Genomic DNA, 16,298 nt, shown 5'->3' with positions numbered 1-16,298 from the left:
CTATGTTCAGCAAGAGGTATATTTTTAATTTGGATATACACTTACAGTCAACCAAAATAGACATTTAAATTTTTCCGTCGTAACTAATGATATACCATCGAAAACACTGTTTCCAAGCGAGGTCTGCCTTTACAACAATTAAAACTGCAATATTTCCCACCCGAACTGCTCTTTCCTTTTGCATACTTCTGAAAGTTCGTACAATCTTTCTTTGCCTTACTCTACCACACCATCATCTACCACTTTGTTGAGTCTTTACGTTTCATTACTACAAATTTGACGCCCTGACACAGCTACAATTCATTTCCAAATTAAATTCTTTAAATACACGAAAGTAAGACTCAGCCGCCTCGCATACACACACTTACTCCCAGAGATCACGCACACTTGCATATCAACCCAAATATTTATCCGTAAAACCCAAGCAGTTAGCTTATTTATGCCAACCAACAAGCAACCACCCATTTAAACACATTGGACTGTGGATATGTGGCAGAGCGAAGACTCCCGCCACACAGAAACGCCACAGAGCTTTATTTAAAATTTTCATGCAAACTACATTCACGAATTTAAACGCCAACACCACCAACAACCCTTCAGGATAGTCCAAAGTTTCCCCAACCACTGACAAGAGGTTTTCGGGTTTTCGAAAAAGAGCTTTACAAACAGCATACAACAGTTTCATTCAAGTGAAGATGGGCACCAAGCGCAATGAACGCATGGTACACTAGGCTGAATGGCTGAGTGCGTGAAGGCAGTTGGCCAGGGAGTTGCTGTTGCTGATGGAATGGCTGTTGGCATGAAGTGTGTCCCGTGTGTCGGCAGCGTCAGTCGAATATTTGCTGCAATCGTTAGTTTTGGGCCGGCAGCGCTCAACTTGCTGACAAAATACAAAAACTTACAAAGTCGAAAGTTTAGCTGCTTTGCCCTTTAAGCGTCACATACAAACACACGCGGCAGGTTTTTGTCGCTACGCACTGTTGTGTAGAGCTTGTGTCTTCCACGTCTATACTGTTTCGAAAATCAACGCTGAAAATGTCCGTGCGTGTACTTACAGCTCCATACCTCGCTCTCTTGTTCCTCCATTATACGTGTCTCTGCCGGGTTCTACGCATTCTTTTGCTCCGCTCCTCTGTTATAGCTGTGTTTTCATGTTGTCAAAATTTTGTGCACAAAAATTCGATGCCCCCATTCCCTAGCCGCACTCAATCACGCAACCATGCACATTATTTGTATTTCTGGCTAACCTCAGCTCCTGTCCGTATGCCAGTTCGTTGCTGCAGCTCATATTTGCATTCATACTTCGGTAGAATTTTGTAATAGTTTGACATTGTGCATTCCTGACCCCACAACCGGGTTGTTTACACAGAGTACAATGGTTTTGCCAATTTCGTAGTGCGTTAGTTTGCAGAAATTTGTTATTCCAGTGATCAACTTTGTCGATGTATTGCAATTTCCTAAGGCTATAACATTTTTCTCAGTTTTACGTACAGTGCCATATCTAAACTTTTCCATAGTCCTATGAAATGAAAGTTCCTTAACTTTACTGGTTTCTAGGCCTATCGTATAGAGCTCGGACACGCACTTGTTAGACCACGGGTTCGCTCTAAACATCGTATTTTCGCATTATATAATACAATGCAATACAAGAGAACTTTGAGAGGTCGCTATAGCCAGCACGTACATCACCTTAAATACCTAGTTTACGAGCTCCAAGCTAGGGGATACTCAAACAGCTGTCAAGTTATGGATAAGTAGAAGATGTATCAAGCGGTTTTATGTATACACAACTCCGTTCCCACGACAGTCGGGTAAAATTAACTGGTACGGAATCGAATTTGATCCGGCCAACGACTGTCGGCACCGCTCCTCCGAATTACTTTAGAATTGTTTTCTGTCGCTACAGCAGGAACAACAATGTAGTATGTATACACCACTTTTTGGGTTGACAAAGTAGCTGTCTGTAACTACCAACTGTCGATTTGTGTGGGTAAAAAATCTCCGCAGGGATTTCGACTAGATTGTGCGAGATTATTGTTTATCATCGGAATGATAAAACTCTTCATAGTCGTTCCGTTTGTATCTACCCGTCTCTCTGCGGAAAAGAAGATCTCAGTTCGAAACTTTTCAGACAAATCGGTGTACTTTTTATATACATATATTCTGCAAGTTTCTGAAGTTCTTTCCGTGTTCAGTCCTACACCATCGATAAGATTAATTAATGGAAACCTATACAATATCTCGCTACATCTAGTTCGACATAGCGACTTCTGAAGTGGCTGGGTACGTTTTCCATCGCAATTTTCTGCCTTTTAAAGCTTAGTTAAGAGGACTGGAGGTAATTCCTTGAATAATCAAAATTTATCTAAGTTTACTGATGGTCAATAAGTTGACAGTTTACTTTTTCGGGTAGGAAACCGCGCTGCATACATCTGCAATCGTCCGAATCTACCTTCCTGAAGTTATGAAATTTAAAATATGTGTTTTTTTTCATTATTCATAATCCCAGTAACTAGTTATAAGTTTTCATCAATTATTTCCTTCCTGCAGTAGGCGTATATCAGGTGTATACTGATCCCATGCGCGCTGCAGTTAAATTGCAGTTACCTACAACTTCCCAATTCGTAATCCTTCTCTCACTCACTCCTTTGGTATCCCTCCCGACTTCCTTCAATAATTTGCGTAGTGCTTCATACCCGAAGCATGCTCCAGCTCTGTGGGTGCCTTCCACGCGTGTGTGTCCACATAGTGCATGTGTATGCGTGCATGCATTGTTTTGCATTCACCCAGTTGTCCATCGAATTGTTGTGCCAGGACGAGCGACTTTGTTGCTGCTGCTGTAAACGTTGTTATTGGCCAAGGCATTGCTCATTCCACCAATGGGCGAACGTGTTGCTCACAGTTGGCTCCTCGCTCTGACAACTTTTGGGCCGAAATACGCACCGTTCGTCGGCCGTGCGGCCGACCCATACATTTGAAATTTATGCCGTCCGTTCGTGTGCGTGTTTGCGCATATGTATTGGTTTGATTGCATTTACTATTGAAAATTAGTGGAATTTCGGTGCTGTACACTCGTACCCCACTGATGATTACATAACTCAAGCCTTGGACCGCTACACATAGACACTCGAAACACTGTGTGCTTGTGGGTAGGCTTGTCATTCGATATATTTGCACACCTGCTGCTAGTTTGCTTTAACCAACGCCTCGATGGACTCAGCTCCTTACATAGATTATAATTATAGTGCAGAACTTGGCAACCCGCACACATCCTTGCTTCACTTACACTTGTGACTTGTTCTCAAAAGTTTGGTATACTACAGACTCTTGAAGTTCGCCCTTCACCAGCATTTTTCCACTACCTGCCGATGCTTCCATCTTCCGTGCTTATAGGAGTTCCGGTTGAAGAGGTGGTGCCAGAATTAGCTTTATGAAAATCTTATTACTTAAGTTGTGGGACTTTGGCAGTTATGTGGAGCTAAGTGGCAGTTCCGGCGAAATGGAATGCTTTGTCCACAGGTATTAACTTCCTTGTATTGAGAATAAATGAACTAGAAGGATTATAAGGAAGTATATCTGTACATCCTAGAGCCCGGAGTGAGTTTGAAGGCGAGATTTAGAAAGTCGCTCAGGCTGGTTGGTTGAAAAGGGAGGCGCATAACCGCCGGACCGCAGACGGATGCACTTAGGTCATCATAAGCCCCATTGTGCTCTAGGGCGGTAACCTATTTATGTGTTATCCAGAAATTCTTTCGATTTGTTAAAAAACTTGATTCTTTTCCATCTCAGCTGCCCAATGTCTCTTAAGTTGGAGTATTCGATGCGGTGGAATATGTTCCTTCTCATACGCCTGAGGGCTGGCCATTCGCATATTTAATGTCCCAGCGTATCATCATCCTAAGCACATGGTTTTCGTTCTGCCGAATCCACTTTCCCCATTTTCTGAAGATGGGACCTTAAAGGTAGGTCCCCATTCAATTTGACTAAGCTCCCTTTTGCATAGAAGTGGGTGCTTTTGGTCGCTTAAGTTAACCCAAAGATGTACCAGAGAAGTTTTTAGCAACATCAAAAGCTTTAGTTGAGGAAAGACTTTAATACTTATTTCTTAATAGTCCATACACTTTTGGAGTTAGCTATCATTACTTCAGGTCATAGTGAAGTCCATCTTCATCACTTCCCACAAACCTCGATTAATTTCCATATATTCCTGCTTGACTTTAAATTTGGTCTCTGCGAATTTCCAGTAAATTTAACAGCTTGAAACCCTCCATTCACTTAATAATCCTTACATTCCTTCAAGAAAAATATAACACAATAATTACCCTACCAACCGCACGAACACTTTTACTTTCTAAGCGAGTTTCCCACGCCCGTCCATCACGCGCCCGCTCCACCCCGGCAATTTGTCACGAAATGTGTGGAAATACAACAACAACTACATTCTTAAGCAAAAACACTTTCGTTTTCATGGAAGAATATTTTCCGAAAGCAATTAACTACTCCTTCCTCTCAATGACCATTAGCTTAAGTGACACACATGCACACACGAAGTCGTAGGCTGCCGAGTGTGTCTCAGCAAATTGGCCACAAAATGTACTTAAGCCACTCAACTGTAAGAAATGTAAATATAAAACACTTGTAGGCATTTAAAATGTAAATTCTAGGCCGCAAAAAATATGTGGTTGTGTGTGTGTCTATGTTGATGCCATGCTTGTAAGCATTACTTGAGCTCGCCAGCTGACCTAAGTGACCGTTGTCTGGCCGAAATGTGCAAATTTTAGCAATATCTTAAACTATCAACCGTTTTACACATGCATCCTGGCTCCATCCTGTCCGTCTTTATTGCCTTGTCTTGCGGCTGCATGCGTACGTGTATCCTTCCTGCGTGTCCTTGTCAGTTCCATTCTTGATTTCTCCTCTAATTTGGCTAAGGCATGGCCTACTGCTTGCTTAGATTTGGTAATCCATGCATTTTGTGCGTTTCCTTCGTCCTTTTCTTGGGCGCACTTTCACACTGGCTTACATATGTATGTACGGTGTATGTATGACCTTTTTGGGCACACAAGCGCTTGTTGTTTGGAATGTTTTCCTATTTATCTCAATTTGCTACACTTGTTCACCAACATATTGACCACTGTTTTGTTTGCGTAATCACTGTTGTCCTGCGTGTAATATCCTGTTTACCAATTTGACTACTATTTGAATAATACAATGAGTTCTCCACGGCTAGCTGAGAATGTAGTCCAGTGTGCCTGGCTTGCAACTTCGTTGTCTTCAGTGTCTTTAATGTCTAATGTTTCTGCTTGGACTTGGGGAAATTGTGAAATTGTGAAAACTGCGTAATCGCTTAAAGATTTTAAGATTTTAGTTGCATAAGAATTTAATAGGTTATTCTGTACTGTTAACAAATTGCTGTAGTATGGCAAAATTCACCTGAGACTGACACAGCGTGTTCAAAAACAGGAATATGGGAAATTTGAGGCTTTTTTTGTATTGCTTTAGGGGCTTATGTTTTACTTGTTTGAAGAAAAGGACAAGAAAACCCTCGAAACCAAATCAAATTTTGTAAAAAACAGTAGCTCCATCATAAATGATATCTGTCATCTAAGTATCGCTTGACAACTCTCTCGTGTTTTTTATGTCAGTTCTTGAGGGTTTCTTGAAGTAACTATAGGCAAGAATTAAAGTTAAGCAACCGGTCTCCAGCTTTTGCTTCTTTATGGAGGAAAAGGCGACAGAAAACATTTCTGAAGTAATTTCGAGGAATGGTACCGTTTTGACAGTCCTTGGCCGAATAAAAATCCGGGTCAGTACCGGTTGCTTAGACCCGACTGTCGTGAGAATGGTTTTCTTGGAAGGTCTTTGGTAATAGTCACACGCCGCTATTTTTTATTCTTATTTTTTTTTCATTCTCGACTCTTATTGACTGGTAACAAAATAAGCCGCTAGTTATGGTTCATTCCTGACTCTTATTGACCGGTTGTATTTTAGACGAGTTATGGTTTAGAGTTATAATCTTTGGATGCTGGAAAGATTTTGAATCAAGTTAGAACAAGTTCATCTGCTTCCATAAATAGATTTAGATTACTTTAAGACGAATATACAAAGGAATTAAGAATACCGATTTACAGAGAGAGATCTTATAAATGACGGTCTAAGGCACTCGCTTCTGTCTTATATTCCGATGTAGCACCGCGAGTAAGAATATGAGGGCTTAAGGCACTCATTTTTGTGTCTAAATATCCCCAAATATAATAGCTCCGTGGGTAAAATATTTAAATTAACTAATATCGGCATGTCTCTTAGCGGAGACCGAACGAAGCCTTTGACTAAAAATGTGCTGTTTTATGGTTGGAATGCAGTAAATCAGACCTAAGTTTTACAAATTCCTTTTGCTATAGTTTAGTTTGTCATGAGCAAGCCATAGACCTACGATCCAGCCAACGGCCGTCAGAACCCCATTTTTTATAAATTTCGGTTTTGCTTCGAGTTGACTTGAGATCTACCGAACCATAATTCCGAGCTTGTCCCAAGCAAATGCTGGACTATGCTGTACTTCTCAATTCTTCGAAGGGAAAAGTGCAGTTGAAACATTCAGCTCTTAAAATAATTATCTTAATTAGTAATTTCAAAGCTGTCTTGCGTTCCTTTGGGATTGTTTTGCAGAGTTATTAGTATTGTATTGCAGCACTGTGCTATGCCGACCGCTGACCACATAATATCTTCGTTCGACAACAGCAATGCAAATTAATACACCCATACCAGAGCAGCTGCAGTCAAACAGGTCTTATTCCTATAATATTTGGTTACTAAAAATCGTCAATAATTCATCGCTTGCATAGTTTCGGCATGACAACCGAAACTCAAATATGGAATTCGAAATGCCACATTCAATGGAGACCACTCACATTTGCTGACTGTCGGGGACGGAACGGGTGGGGGAAGGCAGGCGTCGGAAGTACAGTTGGATGGGCGTTATCAAATAATTATAATTATGTTTATAATGTCTTCAGCAGCAAATGCATTTGCGTCAGCCGCAGATATTGCGATGCCAAGGATAGCGGAAAATGAGCCAAGTCGAGCTGAGCTGAGCTGCGATGGGTAGGAGGTCCAGCGAAGTAGCCGTAGGTGGATGTGTGGTTGTTGAAATTTCGGACGTTGTTTGCTGCGCTAACCTTGGCTCCGTGTGTGTGCGTTTTGAGCACTGACCGCTGGTTAGTTTCCGCTTGTATAGGTGTACTTAACGGCAACTTATATGCACATAAGTGCTCAAGCAAACGCATATGCTTATGCTAATTGCATAACAAAGACCTAATGCAATTACTTCGAAGATGGCAGCGATGCTCGGCGCGGTTGCTTGTAGTTGGCCGAGTGGTGTGGGTTCGGGGATGTTTTCTTAAGTTTTGCATTTGCAATAACTCGAGTGTATACACAGTAAAGCTACTGCAGCTTGTTTGCTTATGTGTGATTGCTTTAGTTGCACCAAGCGGGTGCGGCGGGGTTTTACAAGCGTGGATGCCAGGGCGTGGCTTGTTTGCCTCTTCACAGGTCCGTTTGCTGGTTTGTCAAAATGTTGTAATCCCAGGACGAAACGCGTCAAATTTACGCAATAAGCGACCAATTATACGAAGTGAAATATGTCGAAGTTGAGTGAAAGCTCAGACTACATGTCGCTGTCGCAGTGCAAAACTGGTTTGTCTGGGACAGATGTGTTCCTTACAACTGCTTCTGACATTTGAAGTGACAGCAAGCCCCAAAGTGTGGGAGGAACAAAAAGTTGTTACAGAAGATTATTCGGATAATGGTGTCTCAGTTAAGTCTTTGTCGCATTTCATGGTCACTGAAAATCTTGCAGCTGAATGACAGGTGCTTCCTCTACTTTTCGCTTTTCTAGGTCTAACAGTGCGGGCCTCAGTCTTGATTTATATTCATTGATTCTGGGCTTTACTCGATTACCTTTGACTTTAGGTTAAGCAATGGCTTCGTCAGAGAACTGAATACCTTGTCTGATAAGTTAGACGGATATAGGTATAGAGAAGCTCTTCGGACGGACAGGACAGAGTTTTGTCTGTCGAGCGTGTAAGACTTTTTCCTCAATTCTTGGAAAGGTTAGTCAGACCTGCTTGCAAAACTTATATGCATACTTTGAAACATATAACTGAAACAAAAGATCGTTGGAGCTCCTTAGACATTATTGAAGACTAAACAACTCTATTCATGATTTAAGCCAGGATTGAGGAATGCGAGCCATTACTTTCGCAGCGGCTATTGTTATAAGAAAGCACTGATATCACGGCTGTTTTAATTGCAGAACTTCAAAATTAACTAACAGCAGTAATGAAAGCCCATTTTCATAAAACTCTGTTTGAAGCCAGGCATTGGCTCAACTAACCACGATTCGGACGCCGTTGGCGACAAATCTTTGCAACTTACTATGTGAACACAAATATTTACACAACTTGCTTTGACTAATCACCAGCAGTTGACGACACCGCCCAGCAAAGAAAGTTCTTAGCAGCCGTCAGTGCCCCCTCCATGCCTTTGGCCGCCTTTGTTTGTGTTTCACCGTGTGTTTTAGCAAAACAAATGAAATCTACCACGCTGTTGCAATAACACTTTTGCTATTCATAAGCCCTCACGCGCCCAACCATTGCGTTTCTGGATTTCTTAGCGCGTCCCTCCCCCGCTAAAGCCCGCAAAACTCGTGTTGTTCGGTCTGTTTATCCTTGAAGAGGATGTATATGTGCTTGTGTGCCTGCTTATCCTTGCTGCAAACGCAGTTTGTCTTCGCCCAACCCACACCCCGAACCCAGCATGTCTAAGTCGCAAACCCAAAATTCGTCTTCTAATTAATAATCAAGATAAACAGGTCGGTCGCTGCCATGTTTAAATTATTATCGAAATATTGCTTATACATAAACGTGCATATGCATATATAGTATACCTAAATATGTGCAAGCTAACGGTAAACAGTTGCTAATTATTTACATTTCCGAGACAGCCTTTCTGCGCTCAGCGTGACTTGCGCCCAACGGCAAATGCATTTATATTATAAATAATGCAAGTATATAACTATTAATGCAGTTGGGCACATAACTACACACACACACACACATACGTATATAGCAAGCAGCTTTGCATTCTGCATATTTGTCGGCGCATCTTACGAAGAAACACCAGTTTAATCCCTCAATTGGTTGGGTCAAAGTTGAGTTATGGCGTTGGAGTGGGCGCGCGGCGTACATATAAGTACATATTTGAAACTGCATAATTGACATGAACGGCGTGTGGCTGTGTGTGCGTGCATAATTATATAGCATAACTCCGACCTCGAGAAGCTTGTAATGCACTAATTGAAATGGTAGTTCGATTCAATCAAGGGTACACTAGTAGATTATGCGCTTGAGAAATGCTCTTAGCAGCTGTCAAGGCGTAGATATGTATGTATATACAATTCTACATATGTATGTACATACATATATACAGTCGGAAAAGAAAATACATATGTATGTCGTATAACCTTAAAAAACTTCTGGGAGAAAATAAAGTAAGAAAGATTTTCCATTGGAAACCAAGAACAGCAACCAACAGCATTCTAAAAATAGTTTTTGGGTCGCTAGTCCCTGACTAGACCTTCCGATTACATTGACCGAACTGTCTAGAACGCAAAAAAGTCTACTCTGCCGTCTTGGTTAACTTAACCATGACTAACTGCCTTTTGAGGCGATATACTGGACTGCTTTCGTCGTAATGAACTTATAATTGTATTCTAAATATTTTAAAACGATTAAGACCAACATTCTTTACGGGGTTTCTCTGAATGTTACGATCAAAATACTGTCAGAAACATTTAGAACACGGTTTCGCCAATATCGTTCGCTTTATATCGCGGCATTCCGGTTTGGTCGACAAGAAACTGTTGACATTATTCCGCAAATCGTGTATATCTTTCAAATACTACATTTGCAAAATCGGAAAACATATTCCGGGGAATCTCTTACGAAAAGATCTAGGGACAAAATTATTTTCCGAAAGTGCAGGAAGCGATGGTAAACCAACGGTCAAGTTCTCGTGAAACCCGGCTATCCAGTAGTAGAACACATGAGGAGAGGGGAGCACCGTTCCCATTCTGCTAATAGCGGAGCTAGGGTACCCTTCTTTGGCAGCTCTTCGGCTTTATAGTTGAATGCAGTTTCGCTGCGGCCTGCCACCCATACTAGTCTTATCGCAAAGTGGCTCGCTGCCATTGATAATGAGGTTAGGTATTCTTTAATCAGCTTTGAAGACAGGTTAGTGAGTCACCGAACACTTTCATTGACTCGTGTTAATCTTCGGTTTCCAGTAGTTTTTCTTTGTCATACCTTTGTTATCGCTTGCTTCTTGAGTGGTAATCTTTATTCGTTTATGTGCTTGAGCACTCATTTAGCAGTAAATCTTCCAATTAATCTTCTAACACATGCATTTACAGTTATTATTGCTTTTTATACAAGACATAATGATAGCGCAAAGGTCGTAGTGTCGTAATCCAATAAGTTAATGAATCTCTCGCCTTTAAGTGTGCACATACATACATATGTATGTATGTACTTTAGTCGTTTTTTACTCTTTTGTTTCTCTTTTCTAGTGTGTGCTCATACTTTTGACGTCATTTTTCATGAATTTCACTTATTCTTAAGATAATTATGAATTTTATTTTTTTCAAATGTTTAGCGGGCACGCCAGAAGATTAATGTTTCAGAAGGCTTTACTTCATATTTATAGCTGCAGATATAGACTATGTTTATGGGCACAATATGTGTATTTATTGGGTGATCCATTTCGAGGTTCCTTATTTTTTTTTTTAAGAAAACACACAGAAACTTCAAATTTAATGGAGAATATTTATTATCATTCGAAAGATCATTCTTTGGCGTTTATTTTGTGAAGGTAATCTCTGTAAAATGTTGGCCGCGGCTACGTCTCAAATGGTCCATTCGTTGAGTCCAATTTTCGACGACTCGTTCGAGCATTTCGACTGTCATTGCGTGTGTGTTTTGCTCGAAGGCCTGAATCGAAGCGTGTTTGTCCGCATAGACTTTTGATTTTACATATCCTCAGAGGAAAAAGTCTTAACGGTGTGATATCACACGATCGACCGGCCCAAAACAGGAAATTATCTGCTCACCGAAGTGTTCCCTCAATAAATCCTTTGTTTGGTGCGATGATGTGTGGGAAGGAGCGCCGTCTGGTTGAAACCAAAAGTCGTCGGCATCACGAGCTTTCATTTCAGGCATCACATAGTCGGTTATCATGGCACGAGAACGGTCGCCATTGATGATTACGTTCTCACCAGCATCATTTTTGAAGAAATATGAACCGATGATTCCACCGGACCACAAACCACACCAAACCGCTTTTTTTTCTGCATGAAATGGCAGCTCTTGAATGTCTTCAGGTTGCTCTTCGTACCAAATGCGGTAGTTTTGCTTGTTTGCATATCCATTAAGTCAGAAATAGACCTCATCGTTGAACAAAATTTGGCTCGTAAACGTCGGTTCTACTTGGAACTTGTTAAGAGTGCATAGAGCGAAGCAATGTCGCTTGTCGAGCGGCTTCAGTTCTTTTACAAGCTGTATTTTGTACGCTTTCAATTTAAGATCTTGATGTAAAATGCGCCAAGTCGCTCCATACGTCAGACCGAGTTGCTGCGAACGGCGCCGAAGAAACTCTCCACGGGTTTCGTGTACACTCTCAGCTATGGCTGCTATGTATATTTTCTTCGCTGCGTGTTGGACGTGGTCTTTTCGGTCGAATGTTATCCAATAATGAATGCTGGGTTTCGAGTTGGGTGATCGTGTAGCGAATAGTACGCTCAGTAGGCCGATTATGTTGCCCATGAGTTGACCGAAACGCCCGAAAAACAAGTTCTTTACCGAACGCGAATTTTCGTAATAAAGTTGAATGGTTTGTCAACGTTATACAGGCGTAAGTCTTTCCATGATGAAAAGCCAAACAATACTGAAGCAATGTGTCATGACAGCTTACAGGACTCACGCGTAATTTGTCAAAAAAGGTTATGAAAAAAGTACCTTTACTTGGATCACTCGTTATTATATTTTTTCAAGAGGCTTAACTTATATGACATGGTGGAACTCAAGAATAAATATTTCAAATACAGTTAGAAAGTGCTTTGGAAATTAATTCAACTTATTTTTTTTTTTTTTCTTAGCGATCGCTTATTATCCAACCTTAATTTTTGTTAATTTTTTCCGAAGACGCTGCGATTTTTTGTTAAGCCTTCTGTTAGCAGCAAACCAAAGTATCTTTTTTGGTGGCAAATCGCCAGTGTTTATTTTTGCCGACCACGTGCATGAACTCACTAACGTTGTCGCAAGGTTTTCCCCTCTACGCTCTGCCGCTCATGCTCAAGCGTGTGGTTTATCAGCCGCAGCGCCAGCATTTGCCGCTTTCTCGCTCGTCTGATTTCATTTTTGCTTCCGCTGACCACTCACTTTGGCATTACGCACAAGAACACGAGCTCCGCAACATTTGAACGATTTCAAAATTGTTACAAAATGTTTTTTATTGGTTTTTTGCTCTTTATCTCTTGGCGGCCAAGCGCCGCGTTTGACAATGTCAATTTGTATTTTTATTGTATTTTCTTCTGATTTTCGGTTGTCATGTAATTTTACACGACCGAGTGACATAAAAGGCGTTGCGCGGCTGAAAATCAAAATCAAAATAAAATTGATAATAAGTGAGAAAACCTGTTGGGCGACCACGTGCTTGTCTAGGCGTTTAAATTTACTCATCTTTCATTAACAAAAATCTGCGTATGTATGTGTGTAGCTGTGTACAAACTTAAAAAGAGGGGACTACTAAAAATCAAAAACAACGAGGAATGCTAATGACGTCATTTTTATGTAAACTCAAAAGTGTCGAAATGCGGCGCTCTCGCGCTTCAGCACAACGACAGCACGCGGTCAGCTGCCGCGCTGTAAATGTGCTTGAAAGTGACGGGAACCAAGCGGACAAAATTGTTGAAACACGTTTTTATGCGTTCGAACAGTTTTCATTTCAATTTATATTTTTGTTTTGTTTATTCTATTTTTAAAACTTTTTTTAAATATAAATCCTTTCGGCCTTACAAGAAACGCAATAAATCTCTGCTGAAACTTCAATCGCCTAAATCAAACAAAAGGAATTTTTTGTCGTGGGCAGGGTCAGGGCTGTTCAATGCGTACCTTCATACTTATTTTATAGTAGCGTGCATAAAATGTGAAGAGCAGTTGAGTCATCCCCATATTCTACAGAGAATTTTTTTATTGCTGCGAGGGATATTCCTATAAATTTAGTTCAGATTTGCTGAAGGGGTTGCGGTTTTTGTTGTAGAAAACATTTCCGAAGTAATTTCGAGGAATACTCCCAGGTCGACAGTATAAAAATCTGAATCCCTTTCGTTTACGTATACCCAACTGTAGTGGGAACTGCCGCGGCTACCGTCTTTACAGTCGCCTAATGCTTTGGACTACAATAACTTTTGTTTCATAAAGTATTTTGAAAGATCTCTATCATACCTTACTCGAGTCTCATGTCGTTTAGGCAGAGTTAGTAGGTTTTGATTTAACCTTTTGTCGCTAATGAGCTTCAGCCCGTTGTGAGCGCCTACTGCTTTACTACGTCACATCAGTGGGTTAATTAAAGCGGGTTTCTTTTTACCATTGGCAACCTTTTCTCTACAACGCGAACTCTTGATGGAAGCTGCTACTTCTTGCTCAACCTATTTAAGGAAATTCTTACTCTCAGTATCTAAGAAGCTGTCAGGTTCTTAATAACATAGTCAATGTTTCAAAAATCTGTCAGGTTGCAATTCAGAGCCACTCGCCTCTAAATATCTCGGGTTTTCAATTAAACCGTTAGAAACGCTGAGGGACACACCAAAGGGGTTTGAAATATTGTGATTGCAAATTTCATATCAATAAGAATGGCCAATCCGGCTTCCGTAAACACAGGAATGACAACCTGATAACAAACACACAGAGTGCACTCGAAATTTGGAGGTCATATTTCTTGAAACTTCTAAATGGGGAAAGCAGTGCTGCAATGGACGAAGTAGAATCGGCACCAACAATCTAATGCGGCTTAAGAACAACATAGCCCAAGGGCCAATTAATTATCGGCTGAGCTGTTCAATGCTGGCGGCGAGGAGCAGGAAACGAGCAGATTCCGTACGAGTGTACTCTGCCCTATCTACAAGATGTGAGGTTCCGCAGTCTGCGATTATCGCGGGATCAGCCTTCTTAACATTGTATATAAGGTTCTTTCGACAGTATTGTGTGAAAAACTTAAGCCCGTTGCAAATAAACTGATTGAACCTTATCAGTAAGCCGTTAGACCTGTCAAATCTACCATAAACAATGCCCCAATGCGTCAAATCTAGGAAACGATCCTTGGCAACGACGCTATGTTTCCATGTCAGCGCAACCTTTTCCAGAAAAAGAAGCGAAAGAGGTTTGTCTTGTGGTGAACGAGGACAATGCAAAATATTTGGAGCTCACACACAAAGATTCCTCGCGTCTTGAGAACTGCGTCACTGTTGGCAGCTATATATTTGTAAAAGTTAAGGACTGGATATCTTGGAACCAACATAAATTCCACCAATAATCTAAACCTGGGAGTCAAGCTGATAATAACTCTTGCCAATCGGTGCTACTCAGAGATCGGTAGGCGATTGAGAAGCAGATCCCTCTCTCAGTACTATATACAGGTCTCTAGGTAGGTCTCTCCTTATTTCCTTCTATCGAAATATGGACGTTGAGGAGCCGACAGAAGAATGCACTTGGAGACGCAGATTCCTCTGAAGAGTAATTGTAAAATAATTAAATTCGTTCAGAAAATATGCGAAAATAATTCTTTGATGATAAGAAGCACATTTTCTTACATTTGTACACACATCCACACAATTCAAACATACTTTTCCTTATTACTTTTCGATTGCACATCCACACCGAAACCACATTTTTCAATTATTTTCCCACAAACCGGCGAACAGTGTGTCGCCACTGAGCTTTTACCCCACACACTTACACAAACACGCGTTTCAATAAAAATGGAACTCGGCCAACCCTCATTTGAAATCGAAATCGAAATGTATAACAAAGAATGTAACACATTTTTATGCCCTCGCACATCCACACACAAATGCGCTTGTATAATTTAGTTTTTTTACTTTTTTTTTGCGCTTGAAACTTGTTGCTGAAATATGCAAAGTACACTCGCGCTACAAAAAAAAAAAAAAACACATGTAAAACACGAAAAGAACGCGCTCATTATCAGCGCAACTCTACAACTCTTTGCTATCAGTCGTTTTGTTTGTATTTCTATTTCGTTTCTGGCGCGCACGCGGCCGCCGCAAACAACACTGACCAACCAGCCAGCCGTGCCGCCAACCAGCAGCGCAACAAAAGCGCTTTGTCAGTGAGACAGCGCTGCAAAAAAGCTGGGCAAAGTAAAAAAGCCAAAAGTCCAAAACAAAAAAGAGCAGACAACATAAATGAGAGCGCCAATGTGATTTGAGCAGAAGCAACTAAAAATGCCGGCATTTTTTGTTTGTATTGGTTTTCGTTGGCAGCGTGGAGCGGTGAAAAAGGAAAAAAATGTCGGACAGCGACGCCGCAAATGTAAATAACCAAGTGTCCCATGGGGGCAATCATATGATTTGTTGAGAGAAACAAACACAAGCAAAGAGAGCGAAAAAATTCGTAATTTTTGTTAGTTTTTTTTTTGTAGATACTTTGATATCAAATCAGCTGATTGATCATTGAAGGCAAATAATTAAATGTTGCAAAGTGTTATATTTTTATCTAGGCCAACAGATGAGGGGTAGAAAGAAGTGTTAATTTGACGGCAACATTTGGACCGAATTTGAAGAAAAAAGACTTGAGTTATGTTTGAAATTTAAGGTCAACTAACGAAAGGTCTAGAAATATGCCTTTTCGACAGAACTTGAACGAAAAATGAGTTAAGTAAGATTAACTAACGACAGGTCGTAAAAATATGCCTTGTCAAAGCGACTTAATGTTCTATTTAAATGGCATACCAAAGCTGGTTGGATCTCTGGTTATGTAATATTTTAACTTAATAATTTGTCTGAGCAATTAGAAATTAGCTTCAGTATTTCGCCTGAGAGCGGTTCTCACAGTTTTGAATATACGCATTTGTTTCAAAAGTTTACAAATCTGTTTTGATATGAGATGAGTCTGAAAGACGAAAACTAAGCAACGAATTCCTTGGACGTTGGAGTCAGGTTTGTCGGTTTG

General features: G+C 40.7%; 1 protein-coding gene across 2 annotated transcripts in view; it reads left to right on the top strand.

The window, feature by feature from the left end:
• Nucleotides 1–16,298, top strand: part of LOC120774093 (protein strawberry notch) — a 30,927-nt gene that overhangs the window by 6,074 nt on the left and 8,555 nt on the right. The gene's annotated exons all lie outside the window — the stretch shown is intronic.

This window comes from Bactrocera tryoni, chromosome 4, assembly GCF_016617805.1.
Source record: "Bactrocera tryoni isolate S06 chromosome 4, CSIRO_BtryS06_freeze2, whole genome shotgun sequence".
Lineage (NCBI taxonomy): Eukaryota > Metazoa > Arthropoda > Insecta > Diptera > Tephritidae > Bactrocera > Bactrocera tryoni.
Note: the sequence above shows the minus strand (reverse complement) of the source record. Positions and strands in the feature narration are given on the sequence as shown.